This window comes from Felis catus, chromosome X (assembly GCF_018350175.1).
Source record: "Felis catus isolate Fca126 chromosome X, F.catus_Fca126_mat1.0, whole genome shotgun sequence".
NCBI classification, from domain to species: Eukaryota; Metazoa; Chordata; class Mammalia; order Carnivora; family Felidae; genus Felis; species Felis catus.
The window spans coordinates 88,565,904-88,585,430 of NC_058386.1; the positions used below are offsets into that span (position 1 = coordinate 88,565,904).

At 38.1% G+C, this 19,527-nt stretch overlaps 1 pseudogene; it reads right to left on the bottom strand.

The window, feature by feature from the left end:
* Positions 1-2,762: 2,762 nt before the first annotated feature.
* LOC101093503 overlaps positions 2,763-19,527 on the bottom strand; it is a 67,471-nt pseudogene continuing 50,706 nt past the window's right edge.

Consider the following 19,527-nt stretch of genomic DNA (forward strand, 5'->3'; position numbering starts at 1 on the left):
AGGGTTCTTCCATGTCTTTTCATGTCATGATACTTCATTTCTTTTTATCACTGAATAACATTCCATTGTATGGATGCTTTGTTTATTCATTCACCTATTGTTTCCAATTTTGGCAATTGTGAATACATCTTCTATAAACACTTGTATGCAGGTTTTTTTTTAAGATTTTATTTTTTAAAAATAATCTCTACATCCAATGTGGGACTCAAACTTACAACCCTGAGATCAAGAGTTGCATGCTCTACAGACTGAGTCAGCCAGGCACCCCTGTGTGCAGGTTTTGGTAGAGAAATAAGTTTTCAACCAATTTGGGTAAAATACAAAGGAGCACAGTTGCTGGAAAATATGGTAAAATTATGTCTGGTTTTGTAAGAAACTGTCAAACTATCTTCCAAAGCAGCTGTACCACTTTGCATTCCCACTAGCAATGAAAGAGAGTTCCTATTGCTCCACATCCTCTCTAGCATTTATTGTTGACAGTGTTGTGGATTTTGGTCATTTTAATGGGTGTGTAGTGGTATCTCAGTGTTCTAATTTGCATTTCTCTAATGATATATGACTTTGAGCATCTTTTCATAGGCTTCCTGCCATCTGTATATCTTCTTTGGTGAGGTATCTCGTCAGATATTTTGCCCATCTTAAAATTCTATTTTTTTCATGCTGGTAAATTTTAAGAGTTCTTTATATATTTCGGATACCTGTTCTTTATCTGATATGTTTTACAGAGATTTTCTCCCGGTCTGTGGCTTATCTGTTAACAGCAACTACTGTAGAGCAGAAGTTTTTAATTTTAATGAAGTCTAACTTATTAATTTTTTGTTTTATGGATTGTGCTTTTGGTATTGTGTTCTATGAAGTTATTGACAAACCAAAAGTCACATAGATTTTCTCTTGTTATCTTTCTAGGAGTTCCATAGTTTTGCATTTTACTTTTAGGTTTATGATCCATTTGGGGTTAATTTTTGTGAAAGGCTTAAAGTCTGCATCTACATGAATACTTTTGCATGTGAATGTCTAGTTGTTCCAGCACTATTTCTTGAAAAGATTATCTTTTTTACACTGATTGTCTTAGCTCCTTTATCAAAGATCAGTTGACTATAGTTGTGTGGGTCTATTTCTGATCTCTTTATTCCATTGATCTATTTGTCTATTGTTTTCACCAATATTACACTGTCTTGATTAAAGTAGCTTTATAGTAAGTCTTGAAGCCAGATAGTGTCAGCCCTCTGACTTTGTTCTCTTTCAATATTTTGTTCTCTTTGAGAGAGCACATGTGCATGCACACACACAAGCAGGGGAGGGGCAGAGAGAGAGAGAGAATCCCATGCTGACAGCATGGAGCCTGATGTGGGGCTCTATCTCACAGTTTGTGAGATCATGACCTGAGCCAAAACCAAGAGTCAGAACCCAACCAACTGAGCCACTCAGGCGCCCTGACTTTTACATTTTCATATAAACTTTAGGATTAGTTTTTTTGATACACATAAAATAACAGATGGGATTTTCATTGGGATTATATATATATAGATGCAATCTATAGATCAAGTTGGAGAGAACTGATATGTTGATAATATTGTTTCTTCCTATCTCTGTGTATCGAATATCTTTCTATTTAGATATTCTTTGATTTTTTCCATCGGAGTTTTATAGCTTTCCTCATATAAATCTTGCACATATTTTGTTATATTTATACCTTGCACATATTTTGTTAGATTTATACCTAAGTATTTCATTTTCTTGGTGCTAAATTCATTGTGTTTAAAACACTTTTTTAGGTTTAATGAGGTTTACTACAAAAAATTGCACATATTAAATGTATATGTCTAATGAGTTTGGGCATATAAATATATTTGTGATACTTATCACCACAACCAGGGTGATAAGCATAACCATTACCTCCAAACATTTCATTGTGTTCTTTTGCATTTTGTTTTGTTTTGTTAAGGATACTTAACATGGGATATATCATCTTCACATATTTTAAAGTGCATGATACCATATACAACAATGATATTGTTGGGGTTTTTTTAAGCAAGTTCTACATGCAACATGGGGCTTGAACTCATGATGCTGAGATCAGGAGTTGCATGCTCTTCTAACTGAGCCATCCAGGATCCCCATTATTGTTTTTAATTTCAAATTCCAATTTGTGCCTTTTGTGTTTTATCCTTGTAACCTTGCTATAGTTGCTTCTTGGTCAGGAGCCTTTTGGTTGATTCTTTGGGGTTTTCAACACAATCATATCATCTGTGAACAAAGACAGTTTTATTTCTTCCTTCCCGACCTGTATTCCTTTTCTTGCCATATTGTATTATCTAGTACTTTCAGTATGATGTTGAATAGGAATGATGTTGAATGGTGAGATGGGCAGCCTGACTTTGTTTCTGATTTTAGGGGAAAACCATCTAGTTTCTTACCATTAGAGAAGATGTCATCTATTGGTTGTTGGTAGATGTTCTTTATCATGTCAAGGAAGTTCCTCTTGACTCACACTTTGCTAAGAGTTTCTATAATGAATCTTGTTGGATTTTATCAAATGCTTTTTCTTTTTTTGGCTGGATACAGTGCACTTTATTGATAGTACATGACAAAGTTGGGCTCCCTAAGTTTCCCCCTTTCTACAGGAGTTCTGGGATTGAAATTTTATTGAGGTTGGGGATTCTCAGTGTGTTGAGGGATGAGTTAGGGCAAGGACTCTTCAGTAGCTGAGAGATTCTCTCTTCCTCTTATGCTCTCACTGGGGCTGGTATTTCAGGGGGCTCTTACTCCTTGGAGGCCATGTGGACCATAAGGTCCATCACCTGGTTACTGTAGCCAAATTCACTGTAGTACCAGGAAATGAGCTAGACTAAGAGGTCATTGAGAGCAATACCAGCCCTAGCATCAGAGGTGTAAGAGTGGGTGTCACTGTTAAAGTCACAGGAAGCAACTTGGTCCTCATTGTAGCCTAGGATGCCCTCGAGGGGGGCCTCTGGTGCCTGCTTCACCATATTTTTTATGTCATTGTATTTGGCAGCTTTCTCCAGGCAGCAGGTTGGATCTATGACTGACACACTGGGGATGGGGACATGTAAGGCCATACCAGTAAGCTTCCGATTCAGCTCAGAAATAACCTTGCTCACAGCCTTGACAGCACCAGTAGAAGCAGGGATAATGTTGTGGGCAGCCCATCAGCCATCACACCACAGCTTTCCAGAGTGGCCATCCACAACCTTTTGGGTGGTAGTGATAGCATAGACTGTGGTCATGAGTCCCTCCATGATGCTAAAGTTGTCATGGATGACTTTGGCCAGAGGGGCCAAGTAGTTGGTGGTCCAGCTATACTAGTGGATTAATCGATTTCTCCTTGAATTTCTATCAGTTTTTGCCTTACATATTTAGACACTGTTGTTAGTTGCACACACATTAAGGATTGCTATCTCTTCCTGGAGAGTTGAACTTTTATCATTATGTAATGCCCTTCTTTATCTCTAATAATTTTCCTTGCTCTGAAGTCTGCTTTGTCTGACTTTCTTTTGTTACTACTGCTACTCTGACTTTCTTTTGTTTACTTTTAGCATGCTGTATCTTTCTCTGTCCCTTTACTTTTAATCTATATATATCTTCACATTTAAAGTGTCTTTTTGTCGACAATATAGTTGGGTCTTGTTTTTTGATCCATTTTGACAATTTCTGTCTTTAACTGGTGTATTTAATCTATTGATTAACAGTGAATTTGCATCAACCACATTTGTTATTGTTTTCTATTACTTGCCCTTGTTCTTTGTTATTTTTTTGGTCTTCCACTCTTTTTCTGTCTTCTCTGGTTTTGAGTATTTTGACTGATTTCATTTTTTCTCTGTTCTTAGCATATCAATTGCATTTCTCTTTTACTTTTTAGTGGTTGTCCATTCTTTTGCAAAATACATTTACAACTAATTCAAGTCTACTTTCAAATAATAGTCTACTACTACATGCAGAGTACAAATACCTTATAACAAAGTATTCCCATTTTCTCCTTCCTGTCCCTCATAGCATTGTTATCATTCATTTCATTTATCTATAAGCTATATAACTGAGTATATTGTTGCTAATATTTTGAACAAAGTGTTACTTGTTAGATTGATTAACCATAAGAGAAATAAAAGGTTTTATTTTACCTTTATTCCTAATGCTGCTCTAATGTTTTTCCTTTCTTCACGTAGATCTGAGTTTCCAATTTATATCATTTTTGTTCTTCCTGAAGAACTTTTAAAATCATTTCTCCAAGGCAGATCTAGTAGCAACAAATTCCCTCAATTTTTGTCTGAGAATGTATTACTCTTTAACTTTAAAAAAATTTTTAATGTTTATTTATTTTTGAGAGAAAGATAGACAGAGTGTGAATGGAGGAGGGACAGAGAGAGGGGAAAACACAGAATCTGAAGCAGGCTCCAGGCTCTGAGCTGTCAGCAGAGAGCCCGACGTGGGGCTCAAACTCACAGACCGTGAGATCATGACCTGAGCTGAAGTCAGATGCTCAACCTACTGAGCCACCCAGGCGCTCTGCTGCTTCTTTTCTTTTCAACTGTTTATTTATTTACTTTTGAGAGACAGAGCATGAGTGGGGGAGGTGCAGAGAGAGAGGGAGACACAGAATCCAAAGCAGGCTCCAGGTTCTGAGCTGTCAGCACAGAGCCCGACGCGGGGCTCGAACTCACGAACTGCGAGATCATGACCTGAGCCAAAGTCAGACACTTAACTGACTGAGCCACCCAGGTGCCCCACTCTTTTGCTTTTTTAAAAGAGATTTTATTTTTAAGTAATCTTTGCACACAACATTGGGCTCGAACTCACAACCCTGAGATCAAGAGTTGCACATTCTACCAACTGAGCCAGCCAGGTGCCCCTACTCTTTCACTTTTGAATAATCATTTCACTGGGCACAGAATCCTGGGTTGATGATTTATTTCTTTTAGCACTTTAGTATTTAAAACATTTTTTAAAAATGTTTTCTTTATTTTTGACAGAGAGAGAGAGATAGAGCACTAGCAGGAGAGGGGCAGAGAGAGAGGGAGACACAGAATCTGAAACAGGGTCCAGGCTCTGAGGTCTCAGCACAGAGCCCAACACAGGGCTCGAACTTACAGACTGCGAGATCATGACCTGAGCCCACTGAGCCACCCAGGCGCCCCTAGCACTTTAGTATTTTAAATCATTTTCTTCTTACTGCATGGTTTCTGAAGGGAAACTCTTATCTCTTCTTATCCCTCCTTCTTTATACATAAGGTGCTTCCCCCCTCTATATTTTCCTCTATTTTTCCATCATCATTCAGCTCCAAGGCTCCAATAATTCTTACAATTTTTATCCCTCCTTCTTTATACATAAGGTGTTTCCCCACCCCACCCCCCCGTATTTTCTTCTATTTTTCCATAATCATTCAGCTCCAAGACAGGCAATATATTCCTTTTGATTATTGAAAAGACAGATTTATTTTTAGATTACTCTTAAATGACCTCAGAAATTGGGGATTCAAGATTTGCATAAGGACGTTTTGTTTAATTCCACACCTGACGAGGCCCTGGGCTTTGTCTTCTGTTCTCTGTGCCATTTAAATATGTAAAAAGTAATGCTTAATTCCACCCAATTTGGTATTATCAAGATGAAAGCTTCAGTGTTCTACTTAACTTTCTGGGAAGCCATATGTTTTTTAAGTTTTTAATATTTTAATTCCAGTATAGTTAACATACAGTGCTATATTAATTTCATTTGGACAATATAGTGATTCAACAATTCTATAAACAGAAACCATATTTTTTTAATACCTAGCCAAACTATTCCTCACCTTTTGCCAGAGCATAAGAGGCACTGAAAATATTTGATGAATTATTTTTGTTGCTAAAATGAAACCTTTTGAGAAAACAGAAAAGACCGTAGTTTTGTATTTTCGTATATTTTGTGTACAACAAAAATACATTCTACTATTTTTTGGTCTGAACACTTAGTTTCCTTTTAGAGTAGTCATCATTAATAATACAGTTGATCCTGAAGGACTAGAAACAACATGTCAATAATTAAAAGCAAATACATTATCTTATAATCATTACTATCAACTTTATTTCCTTTCTACTTGAAAAAGAGATTACAAAAGATAATTTTTCAATCTTTTGATATTATTCATTGCTTCATTTTTTAAGAGAAATCCTTTAAAGGCATCTTCTCTTACCACTGTGCTGGAAGATAGGTTATCAAAATCTTAAGTAATATTTTTCTTTATAGCTGTGATAAATCTGAATGAAAGCCATATTACACATCTTGGTAATTTCTATGGATTATAAGGACTCAGTCTTTCTTTTTTTTTTTTTGTTTTTAAATTTTTTTTTTCAACGTTTATTTATTTTTGGGACAGAGAGAGACAGAGCATGAACGGGGGAGGGACAGAGAGAGAGGGAGACACAGAATCGGAAACAGGCTCCAGGCTCTGAGCCATCAGCCCAGAGCCCGACGCGGGGCTCGAACTCACGGACCGCGAGATCGTGACCTGGCTGAAGTTGGACACTTAACCGACTGCGCCACCCAGGCGCCCCAAGGACTCAGTCTTTCAAAAGATGAAGGTGTATTGTGATTAGTGAATGATACCTGTCATATCTTTAGAAATTCCCTTGTCTTTGTGATTAGGGGAGAACTATCTCTCTCTCTCTCTCTCTCTTAGAGAGACTGTAAAAATATGAAATGGCTTCTGTTTTGCAGTTATCCTGGTGGTATAATATTCTTTAGTGATATGATAATTTGAAAAACCTGGAGTTTCTGAAGCAAAAGATTAATTTGTCATGAGCTTGTCAAACAAGGCCATAATTTGAAGTGAAAAAAGTTATCCTCGGTTCATCTTCGTAATTTCTGAATTTATGACATTTCCATGCTTTTATATTTGTATTGAGTTCCCTAAAGCTTAATAAAAGCTTTTATTGTGCCCTTACACTATGGAAAAGTATTTATGTACTATTACAATCTAACATTTCTGCCAATTTATGCTATAAATAAAGAGTTGTTCTCTATAGACAGGTAACTCAATAATTTTTTGACATCTGTGGCTAGCTATAATATTAAACAGAAATGGAATCTACTGCACTCACTTAAATGCTATTTTAGACATAAAAGAAATAACATTAAAAAGAATAATTTAATGTTGTGAATGATCCAAATATCAATATTAGGATTTCTATATCTGACACAGACACTATTATTATATAATATACTTTATACAATGTGAGAGATGAAATAAACTTTATATTTTGTTCTGTCAGCCTCTTTGTATGTACAGTGCTAACTGAGGCTTTTAATATTCCTGAAAGCCAGAAGTCTAATATTCAGTAATTATGGAATTTTCAAAATATTAGGAATTTGGGGGGGGAAGCCTTATTCAGATTAATATGATCATCTCCAATGTTAAGAATATCATTTTATTTTATTTTATTTTATTTTATTTTATTTTATTTTATTTTTCAATATATGAAATTTATTGTCAAATTGGTTTCCATATAACCCCCAGTGCTCATATCAAAAGGTGCCCTCCTCAATACCCATCACCCACCCTGCCCCCCCTCCCACCCCCCATCAACCCTCAGTTTGTTCTCAGTTTTTAACAGTCTCCTATGCTTTGGCTCTCTCCCACTCTAACCTCTTTTTTTTTTTCCTTCCTCTCCCCCATGGGTTTCTGTTAAGTTTCTCAGGATCCACATAAGAGTGAAACCATATGGTATATGTCTTTCTCTGTATGGCTTATTTCACTTAGCATCACAGTCTCCAGTTCCATCCACGTTGCTACAAAGGGCCATATTTTGTTCTTTCTCATTGCCATGTAGTAGTACTCCATTGTGTATATAAACCACAATTTCTTTATCCATTCATCAGTTGATGGACATTTAGGCTCTTCCCATAATTTGGCTATTGTTGAGAGTGCTGCTATAAACATTGGGGTACAGGTTCCCCTATGCATCAGTACTCCTGTATCCCTTGGGTAAATTCCTAGCAGTGCTATTGCTGGGTCATAGGGTAGGTCCATTTTTAATTTTCTGAGGAACCTCCACACTGCTTTCCAGAGCGGTTGCACCAATTTGCATTCCCACCAGTAGTGCAAGAGGGTTCCTGTTTCTCCACATCCTCGCCAGCATCTATAGTCTCCTGACTTGTTCATTTTGGCCACTCTGACTGGCGTGAGGTGATATCCGAGTGTGGTTTTGATTTGTATTTCCCTGATAAGGAGCGACGTTGAACATCTTTTCATGTGCCTGTTGGCCATCCGGATGTCTTCTTTAGAGAAGTGTCTATTCATGTTTTCTGCCCATTTCTTCACTGGGTTATTTGTTTTTCGGGTGTGGAATTTGGTGAGCTTTTTATAGATTTTGGATACAAGCCCTTTGTCTGATATGTCATTTGCAAATATCTTTTCCCATTCCGTTGGTTGCCTTTTAGTTTTGTTGGTTATTTCCTTTGCTCTGCAGAAGCTTTTTATCTTCATAAGGTCCCAGTAATTCATTTTTGCTTTTATTTCCCTTGCCTTTGGGGATGTGTCGAGTAAGAGATTGCTACTGCTGAGGTCAGAGAGGTCTTTTCCTACTTTCTCCTCTAAGGTTTTGATGGTTTCCTGTCTCACATTCAGGTCCTTTATCCATTTTGAGTTTATTTTTGTGAATGGTGTGAGAAAGTGGTCTAGTTTCAACCTTCTGCATGTTGCTGTCCAGTTCTCCCAGCACCATTTGTTAAAGAGACTGTCTTTTTTCCATTGGATGTTCTTTCCTGCTTTGTCAAAGATGAGTTGGCCATACGTTTGTGGGTCTAGTTCTGGGGTTTCTATTCTATTCCATTGGTCTCTGTGTCTGTTTTTGTGCCAATACCATGCTGTCTTGATGATTACAGCTTTGTAGTAGAGGCTAAAGTCTGGGATTGTGATGCCTCCTGCTTTGGTCTTCTTCAGAATTACTTTGGCTATTCGGGACCTTTTGTGGTTCCATATGAATTTTAGGATGGCTTATTCTAGTTTCGAGAAGAATGCTGGTGCAATTTTGATTGGGATTGCATTGAATGTGTAGATAGCTTTGGGTAGTATTGACATTTTGACAATATTTATTCTTCCAATCCATGAGCAGGGAAGGTCTTTCTATTTCTTTATATCTTCTTCAATTACCTTCATAAGCTTTCTATAGTTTTCAGCATACAGATCTTTTACATCTTTGGTTAGATTTATTCCTAGGTATTTTATGCTTCTTGGTGCAATTGTGAATGGGATCAGTTTCTTATTTGTCTTTCTGTTGCTTCATTGTTAGTGTATAAGAATGCAACTGATTTCTGTACATTGATTTTGTACCCTGCAACTTTGCTGAATTCATGTATCAGTTCTAGCAGACTTTTGGTGGAGTCTATCGGATTTTCCATGTATAATATCATGTCATCTGCAAAAAGTGAAAGCTTGACTTCATCTTTGCCAATTTGGATGCCTTTGATTTCCTTTTGTTGTCTGATTGCTGATGCTAGAACTTCCAACACTATGTTAAACAACAGCGGTGAGAGTGGGCATCCCTGTCGTGTTCCTGATCTAAGGGAAAAAGCTCTCAGTTTTTCCCCATTGAGGATGATGTTAGCTATGGGCTTTTCATAAATGGCTTTTATGATCTTTAAGTATGTTCCTTCTATCCCGACTTTCTCAAGGGTTTTTTATTAAGAAAGGGTGCTGGATTTTGTCAAAGGCCTTTTCTGCATCGATTGACAGGATCATATGGTTCTTCTATTTTCTTTTATTAATGTGATGTATCACGTTGATTGATTTGCAAATGTTGAACCAGCCCTGCATCCCAGGAATGAATCCCACTTGATCATGGTAAATAATTCTTTTTATATGCTGTTGAATTCGATTTGCTAGTATCTCTTTGAGAATTGTTGCATCCATATTCATCAGGGATATTGGCCTGTAGTTCTCTTTTTTTACTGGGTCTCTGTCTGGCTTAGGAATCAAAGGAATACTGGCTTCATAGAATGAGTCTGGAAGTTTTCCTTCCCTTTCTATTTCTTGGAATAGCTTGAGAAGGATAGGTATTATCTCTGCTTTAAACGTCTGGCAGAACTCCCCTGGGAAGCCATCTGGTCCTGGACTCTTATTTGTTGGGAGATTTTTGATAACCGACTCAATTTCTTCGCTGGTTATGCGTCTGTTCAAGCTTTCTATTTCCTCCTGATTGAGTTTTGGAAGAGTGTGGGTGTTCAGGAATTTGTCCATTTCTTCCAGGTTGTCCAATTTGTTGGCATATAATTTTTCATAGTATTCCCTGATAATTGTTTGTATCTCTGAGGGATTCGTTGTAATAATTCCATTTTCATTCATGATTTTATCTATTTGGGTCATCTCCCTTTTCTTTTTGAGAAGCCTGGCTAGAGGTTTGTCAATTTTGTTAATTTTTTCAAAAAACCAACTCTTGGTTTCGTTGATCTGCTCTACAGTTCTTTTAGATTCTACATTGTTTATTTCTGCTCTGATCTTTATTATTTCCTTCTTCTGATGGGTTTAGGCTGCCTTTGCTGTTCTGCTTCTATTTCCTTTAGGTGTGCTGTTAGATTTTGTATTTGGGATTTTTCTTGTTTCTTGAGATAGGCCTGGATTGCAATGTATTTTCCTCTCAGGACTGCCTTCGCTGTGTCCCAAAGCATTTGGATTGTTGTATTTTCATTTTCGTTTGTTTCCATATATTTTTAAATTTATTCTCTAAATGCCTGGTTGACCCACTCATTCTTTAGTAAGGTGTTCTTTAACGTCCATGCTTTTGGAGGTTTTCCAGACTTTTTCCTGTGGTTGATTTCAAGCTTCATAGCATTGTGGTCTGAAAGTATGCATGGTATAATTTCAATTCTGGTGAACTTATGAAGGGCTGTTTTGTGACCCAGTATATGATCTATCTTGGAGAATGTTCCATGTGCACTCGAGAAGAAAGTATATTCTGTTGCTTTGGGATGCAGAGTTCTAAATATATCTGTCAACTCCATCTGATCCAATGTCTCATTCAGGGCCCTTGTTTCTTTATTGACCATGTGTCTAGATGATCTATCCATTTCTGTTAGTGGAGTGTTAAAGTCCCCTGCAATTACCACATTCTTATCAATAAGTTTGCTTATGTTTATGAGTAATTGTTTTAAAATTTTTTTTTCAACGTTTATTTATTTTTGGGACAGAGAGAGACAGAGCATGAACAGGGGAGGGGCAGAGAGAGAGGGAGACACAGAATCAGAAACAGGCTCCAGGCTCTGAGCCATCATCCCAGAGCCCGACGCGGGGCTCGAACTCACAGACTGCGAGATCGTGACCTGGCTCAAGTCAGACGCTTAACAGACTGCGCCACCCAGGCACCCCTATGAGTAATTGTTTTATATATTTGGGGGCTCCGGTATTCGGCGCATAGACATTTATAATTGTTAGCTCTTCCTGATGGATAGACCCTGTAATTATTATATAATGCCCTTCTTCATCTCTTGTTACAGCCTTTAATTTAAAGTCTAGTTTGTCTGATATAAGTATGGCTACTCCAGCTTTCTTTTGGCTTCCAGTAGCATGATAAATAGTTCTCCATCCCCTCACTCTCAATCTAAAGGTGTCCTCCGATCTAAAATGAGTCTCTTGTAGACAGCAAATAGATGGGTCTTGTTTTTTTATCCATTCTGAAAGCCTATGTCTTTTGGTTGGCGCATTTAATCCATTTACATTCAGTGTTATTATAGAAAGATACGGGTTTAGAGTCATTGTGATGTCTGTATGTTTTATGCTTGTAGTGATGTCTCTGGTACTTTGTCTCACAGGATCCCCCTTAGGATCTCTTGTAGGGCTGGTTTAGTGGTGACAAATTGCTTCAGTTTTTGTTTGTTTGGGAAGACCTTTATCTCTCCTTCTATTCTAAATGACAGACTTGCTGGATAAAGGATTCTCGGCTGCATATTTTTTCTGTTCAGCACACTGAAGATATCGTGCCAATTCTCTCTGGCCTGCCAAGTTTCAAAAGAGAGATCAGTCACGAGTCTTATAGGTCTCCCTTTATATGTGAGGGCACGTTTATCCCTTGCTGCTTTCAGAATTTTCTCTTTATCCTTGAATTTTGCCAGTTTGACTATGATATGTCGTACAGAAGATCGATTCAAGTTCCGTCTGAAGGGAGTTCTCTGTGCCTCTTGGATTTCAATGCCTTTTTCTTCCCCAGTTCTGGGAAGTTCTCAGCTATGATTTCTTCAAGTACCCCTTCAGCACCTTTCCCTCTCTCTTCCTCCTCTGGGATACCAATTATGCGTATATTATGTCTTTTTAGTGTATCACTTAGTTCTCTAATTTTCCCCTCATACTCCTGGATTTTTTTTATCTCTCTTTCTCTCAGCTTCCTCTTTTTCCATAACTTTATCTTCTAGTTCACCTATTCTCTCCTCTGCCTCTTCAATCCGAGTCATCGTGGTTTCCATTTTGTTTTGCATTTCGTTTAAAGCGTTTTTCAGCTCCTCGTGACTGTTCCTTAGTACCTTGATCTCTGTAGCAAGAGATTCTCTGCTGTCCTCTATACTGTTTTCAAGCCCAGCGATTAATTTTAAGACTATTATTCTAAATTCACTTTCTGTTATATCATTTAAATCCTTTTTGATCAGCTCATTAGCTGTTGTTATTTCCTGGAGATTCTTCTGAGGGGAATTCTTCCGTCTGGTCATTTTGGATAGTCCCTGGAGTGGTGAGGACCTGCAGGGCACTTCCCCTGTGCTGTGGTGTATAACTGGAGTTGGTGGGCGGGGCTGCAGTCCGACCTGATGTCTGCCCCCAGCCCACCGCTGGGGCCACAGTCAGACTGGTGTGTGCCTTCTCTTCCCCTCTCCTAGGGGCGGGATTCACTGTGGGGTGGCGTTGCCCATCTGGGCTACTTGCACACTGCCAGGCTTGTGGTGCTGGGGATCTGGCATATTAGCTGGGGTGTGTAGGCAAGGTGCACAGGGGCAGGAGGGGCAGGCTTAGCTTGCTTCTCCTTAGGTGATCCACTTCAGGAGGGGCCCTGTGGCAGCGGGAGGGAGTCAGAGCCGCTGCTGGAGGTTTGGCTCCACAGAAACACAGAGTTGGGTGTTTGCGGGGAGCGAGCAAGTTCCCTGGCAGGATCTGGTTCCCTTTGGGATTTTGGCTGGGGGATGGGCGAGGGAGATGGCGCTGGCGAGTGCTTTTGTTCCCCGCCAAGCTGAGCTCTGTCATACCGGGGCTCAGCAACTCTCCCTCCCTTTGTCCTCCAGCCTTCCCGCTTTCGGAGCAGAGCTGTTAACTTATGACCTCCCAGACGCTAAGTCGCGCTTGCTGTGGGAACACACTCCGTTCGGCCCCTCCACTTTTGCCAGCCAGACTCGGGGGCTCTGCTTGGCCGGCGGGCCGCCCCTCCGCCCCGGCTCCCTCCCGCCAGTCCATGGAGCGCGCCGCCTCGCCGCCCTTCCTACCCTTTTCCGTGGGCCTCTAGTCTGTGCTTGGCTCTGGAGACTCCATTCTGCTAGTCTTCTGGCAGTTTTCTGGGTTATTTAGTCAGGTGTAGGTGGAATCTAAGTGATCAGCAGGACGCACGGTGAGCCCAGCGTCCTCCTATGCCGCCATCTTCCGGGAATCCGTTAAGAATATCATTTTAAATAAACCTTGGAGTTTGAATTCTTCTGCCTCTATGCTAAACCTTTCTTTTTAAGATCTTTTTGAATATGCATGTGTTTTCTTTTCAGTAGTGGGTATAATTGTAACAAATTTCTGATCTTGATTATGACATTAGAACTTAAAGTTGGAGTAATTAAAAAGATCTATCCTCTATGCACCAAAACTTAATTAATCACCATTAGTGCCTCTAGTTACATGTCTCATCTACTATCTTGATTGTTTTACTTCCCAGCTTAAAGACCTTCACTGTTTTCTCAGTACCCAAAAGATAAAGTTAAATTGTTTACATACATAAAAGACCCTTCAAAGTTAGTCCTTATCTACTCTTCAGCCTCCTTTCTTATCACTTTCTCTCTGTGTCTCTCTCATTTTCCCATGTTCCATCTATATACATCTTGCAATTCCCACATCACATTGTGCCTATAGGCACTTGGGCATGCTATTCCTTCTGCCTGGAATCTCTGTTCCCTTCATTGCCACAAAGAGAACTCATTCATTTCCCAAGGCCCAAGTAATATTCTCAAATATTACTTTGTCATTCTCAAATAAAACTTTAAGTTTTACCTTACTTCCCCAGGCACAGTTAAGGTATTTCTTCCTTTTAGTTATGATATACCAGGCTGCAGTAACAAATAGATTCCAAAATTTTATCACATTTGCACTATATAAATATTTTCTTTCTCTTCTAACAGTTGTGAGAGATTTTTCAGGTTGGTGGTATAGCTCTCCTTTATGTTGTTATTCAAGACTTAGCTGAGACAGCACAAGAGTCTTCAACACATGGCTTCCATGTTGCCCTGAATATTGACACCCTTTTACTATCACACATTTAACGTAATTATATGTCTCAAGTATTTCCTCTACATACATTCTGGGTTCTCTGTTTTGTTCCATTGATCTATATGTCTATTTTTATGTCAGTACCACACTGTTTTAATTACTACAGCTTTGTAATATAGTTTGAAATCAAGATGTGTGATGCCTCCAGCTTTGTTTCTTTCTTGATTGCTTTGGCTGTTCAGACTCTGTTGTGGTTTCATGTGAGTTTTAGGGTTGCTTTTTCTATTTCTGTGAAAAATGCCATTGTGATTTTGATAGGGATTGTGTTGAATCTATAGATGGCTTTGGGTAGCATGGACATTTTAACAATATTAGCTCTTCCAGTCTATGAACATAGGTGTCCTTCCACTTATTTTTGTCTTCTTCTATTTCTTTCAACAAAGGATTGTAGTTTTCATTGATTTTTGATCTTTTTAAGTGATTTTAAAAGGTATTCTTGTAGGCTTTTAACTTCTAAAGGTATGCTTAAAAAACAGCAGCATCTACATTTTATCATCACTCTTTCACCTAAAAGTGAATAATTAAGTGATTGATGATTCTAGTTCTCTTGCTTAAGCTAGTATGCAAAACATAATTACTGTTATGCAGTAGTTCCTTTGGATATTTCTGTCCTCTGAAAATCATATTCTTTTATTTACATTCATAGAAACTTCATTATATGAAGTAGCCATTTGTTTTATGCAAATCTCAATTCTATATTTGTTCTCAATGAAATGTTTTACGAATTTGTTTGTAGAGAAGTAAAAACCTCCAAAATTATAACATTGCCTAATTTCTATTTTGGGAGAAAAATTGTGTTTTCTGGTCAAGTTTTCTGTAAAGTAGACATAGACTACTAACTTGTTAACACATTTTACATTTTTTAAATATCTTTGTACTCACAAAAGTTTTAGTGCTCTCTCCTTCAAATATTCTGTTTATTCTATGTATGTTGGCTCTTATACGTATAACAGCATACTTACCTATCAGCCCAAGCTGGACATTTCTGTAGTCTATGTGTAACTTGGCATTGTAAATGGTTGGTTTTCCTCCTCCTACCAAATTGGTAGTTATATATCCTTATATGCTGGCGCACATTCCAATTTAGCTATTTCCTTTTAAAGCTTCTAGAAAATGTGTAAAAATATAGGTATGTATATTATGTTCTTGCTTAATTTTAACCACTTCCTATATATGTCAATTGCACATTTAAAAGGTTGGCATCCTAGGTTGCCGTCAATTTTGTTTATACCATTGTCACAGCCCTGGCCTATTTTCATACCTGTGTTTAGTTTCTTTTACTCTAGTGGGATCTACATTGGTCTGAATATTATGCTTTTGTCATAGTTTGCCTCATGGTCTTTCCTTTTTCATACAAGATTCTGGTGACATTTTGATTAAGAAGAACCTAGCCCTCCTGTGAGGCCTACTACAAGAGTTGTTCTGGGTTCTGGAGAATTTTTAGAATCCACCTTTTTTTTTTTTTAAATCTCTGCATGGAATTGATGCTTTTTAGAAAGCACTAACATAGAGATTTTGGTCTGTAATTTCTTGTCTTGGGCTCTAAGTTTGGCTTTCAAGACTGTATTTTCTATTTTTTAAAAATATGTTTAATGTTTATTTGTTTTTGAGAGAGAGACACACACAGAGCATGAATGGGGGAGGGGCAGAGAGAGAGGGAGCACAGAATCTGAAGCAGGCTCCAGACTCTGAGATGTCAGCACAGAGCCTGATGCGAGGCTGGAACTCATGGACCACAAGATCATGACCCAAGCTGAAGTTGGACACTCAATTGACTGAACCACCCAGGCACCCAAGACTGTATTTTCTTAAGTCTTCATATTTAGATATGCAATGACTACTGGCTTTTCCTCCTGCAATCACCTGAAGTCGACCTGGCATAGGTTAGCCATATGGCAAAGATGGTTTTCTGCTATTACATAACCTTCATTATTAGCATAAGCATGGCTGTACATACAGCCTGCAATCTAATCCAGCAGCACCATTTGTTACTAACCTATTTTGGCGGCATACTTTCCATATACAGGACACTGTGTCATCATATTAATGCTTGGATCTTATTGAAGAGTGTTTTCTTATTTAAGCCCATCTTCTCTAAGGCTCTTTTTCTCATGAGCACTACAATAACTGCCCTCATGGAAATGGGAATATTCTACAATAATCTAGAAGCCCGTTGATGCTGTCTGTATCTGCTACTTCTCTTTTATTTACGGATAGAAATGGATGCTGTTCTATGAGGGGCAAGAGTTATTTGAACCTAATGTGTGCCTGCAACAATTTACATGGGTACTATAGATTCCATGCTAATCTTGGCATTTTTAACTGAAGGTAGCAGGCCATACTAAGTGGTGTGGTGTTCAGAGTCCAAGGCCCTAACTTTGAGTCCCATGTTCAACTGTATATTCTTGAAAAAATCATTTAAACCCTCTAAGCCTCTGTAAAATGATTCACCTCAGAGTTGTTGAAAGGCTTAAATTAATTAATGCATCCAAAGTGTTATATAAATTTTTACTATATAACTGTATATAAATATTAATTTATATATAATATTGTATATAATATACATAACATATAAGATATATAATACTGTATATTTTCACAACTTAGATTTTATAGACTAATAAAATATTAGACCTGGAGATAGCTCTAGAGATCATCTACATATTTTTACAGATACATAAAAATACATATTTTTACAGACGACTCATCAGTCTCCAAGGAGATTAAGAGTTACTCAGGTTCACAACGGCTAGTGTGGCAGACCTGAAGCTATAACACAAGTGTCCAAATCTTGTCCTCTTTGCTTTTTTTGTTTCTTTCAGTCAGATCCTGGCTTGAAAAAGTGTTTGAATAATAGCTAACATTTATTGAGTATTACTGTGTGCTACCCACTCTTCCAAGTATTTTACATGTCTGCTCATATTTAATCATAATGATAACCTCAAGATGAGGGTGTTATTTTTTTCCCATTTTGCAGATGAAAAACTGAGGAGCATACAAGACTAAGTAGTTTACCAGAAGATATGTAATCTTCCTAAAATTAAAGTTTCAAACATAATGAAGTGATATGCATAGTTGGATAGAAGTGATATGACTGATATCCAAAATAAGCTAATGTAGGTTATAAGTAGCAATAGAAGATTCCAAATTCCAACTAGGGCAATCTGCCTCCAGAACCCATATTCTTAACCAATATACATTATTGCCTTTCCTATAGCCGTTTCTCTATATTTCCATCATCACCCGGAATGGTGACTTCTATCTAACTATGCGTATCATTTAATTGTATTTGAAACTTTAATCTTAGGAACATTACATATCTTTTGGTAAATTACATAGACTTATGAGCTCCTCTATTTTCTCATAGGCCAGGTCCTCAATTCCTCCTAAAGGATTTCCCTGCTTTCTTCTTGTTCTTTTTCCTGCAGTCCATTCTTCTCACCTTAGTCTAATCAATATCCCTACGCCACCATTTCATTCACATAATTATCTTTTTAAAAATTTTTAAAGTATTTATTTATATTTGAGAAAGAGAGACAGAGCATGAGTGGGGGAGGGGCAGAGGGAGAGGGAGACACAGAATCCCAAGCAGGCTCCAGGCTCTGAGCTGTCAGCACAGAGCCCGATGTGGCACTCGAACCCATGGGCCGTAAGATCATGACCTGAGCCGAAGTTGGATGCTTAACCAACCAGGCCACCCAGGTGCTCCCACATAAGTATCCTTTTTCAGGAACAAGTTATGGTTCCTAATTGCCCATCAATCAAGTCCTAAACTGTATCCCTGTTACTTGAGTTTCTTTGGAAACTCCAATATGATTGTCCACTATTCACCAACATGAATCCTTTGCTCTAGTCAGGTGAATGGTTGGACAAAAACTGATCTCATTCAAACAAAGGGAATTTACTAGCTCATATAACTGAAAAATCTAGAGATAATTCTGGCTTCAGGCAAGGATTAATCTAGCATCTTATGATGTTACCAAGGATCCAGGTTTACTCTGAATCTCTTCTATTCTGCTTTCAATGGTGTTCATACTAACCCTCAGGATCCAGATAGTAGATCTTTGGTAACTATGGCACCTCCCCAGTACACACATATTATTTGTTTTAAATGGCTAGAAGCTTTGAATATTCATAATATACGATCCAGTAGAAGAGAAAATCTGTGTTCCAGCATTCCCAGACAATACACAGAAGTTTCCTCTGATATGATCTTTTCAGTATCTATTTTAAATTGATTACTGTGCCCAGAGGAATAAGATACAGTAACTCATTTAGGCTTGGGTTACATGCCTGTTCCTAAGGCAGTCACTGGTGCCAAGAGGTTAGAATATCCTGATTGATTTAAGACAATTATGTTGCACACCTGGAACTGCAGTCAACTCTGCCTAAAGCACTTGGCTAAGTGTTATGGACGGAATGGTTTCTAAGCAAAAATTCAGTGCTGTTGCCAGGAGAAAGGAGATAAAGATTTTTTTTGGAGGCATTCAGCGAAAGTGTGCTACCGTTTTCCTCTCTTTCTCTTCAACAGTTCAAATCTTATCTTTCTTTAATGTTTAACTTAATTTCGTTCACTCTGCCTCATACCAATCTCTGAAGCCATATAGCATGTACCATATCTTGTACTCTACATGGGCTATACTGTTTTGGTACTTTATATCTTTAGAAGTTGTGACTCCAACAAAATTATAAGTTCATTTAGGGCCCAGACTGTGTCTTCTAACTGTAGATCCCACAGCATCTAGAACATTTCTGGGCATACAGCCAGTGTATACAAGCACTTGTTCACTTGACTTACTGACTTGTTGAGTTAGGCACAACCACTTTGTTCATTCTGGTCATCCTCAAGATTGATGCTGATTTCTCTGGTTCACTCAATCATTTGGATCTCCACATCAATCATGAGGATAACCAAAATAAATGGATTGGCTAGGCTTCAGTTAATTCATTGTGCACTTCCAGATAGATACAGCCTTGCTGATAAATAGTACTTATCTGTATGTACCCAAATTGTGCTCCATAGTTTTGTGTATGTTTT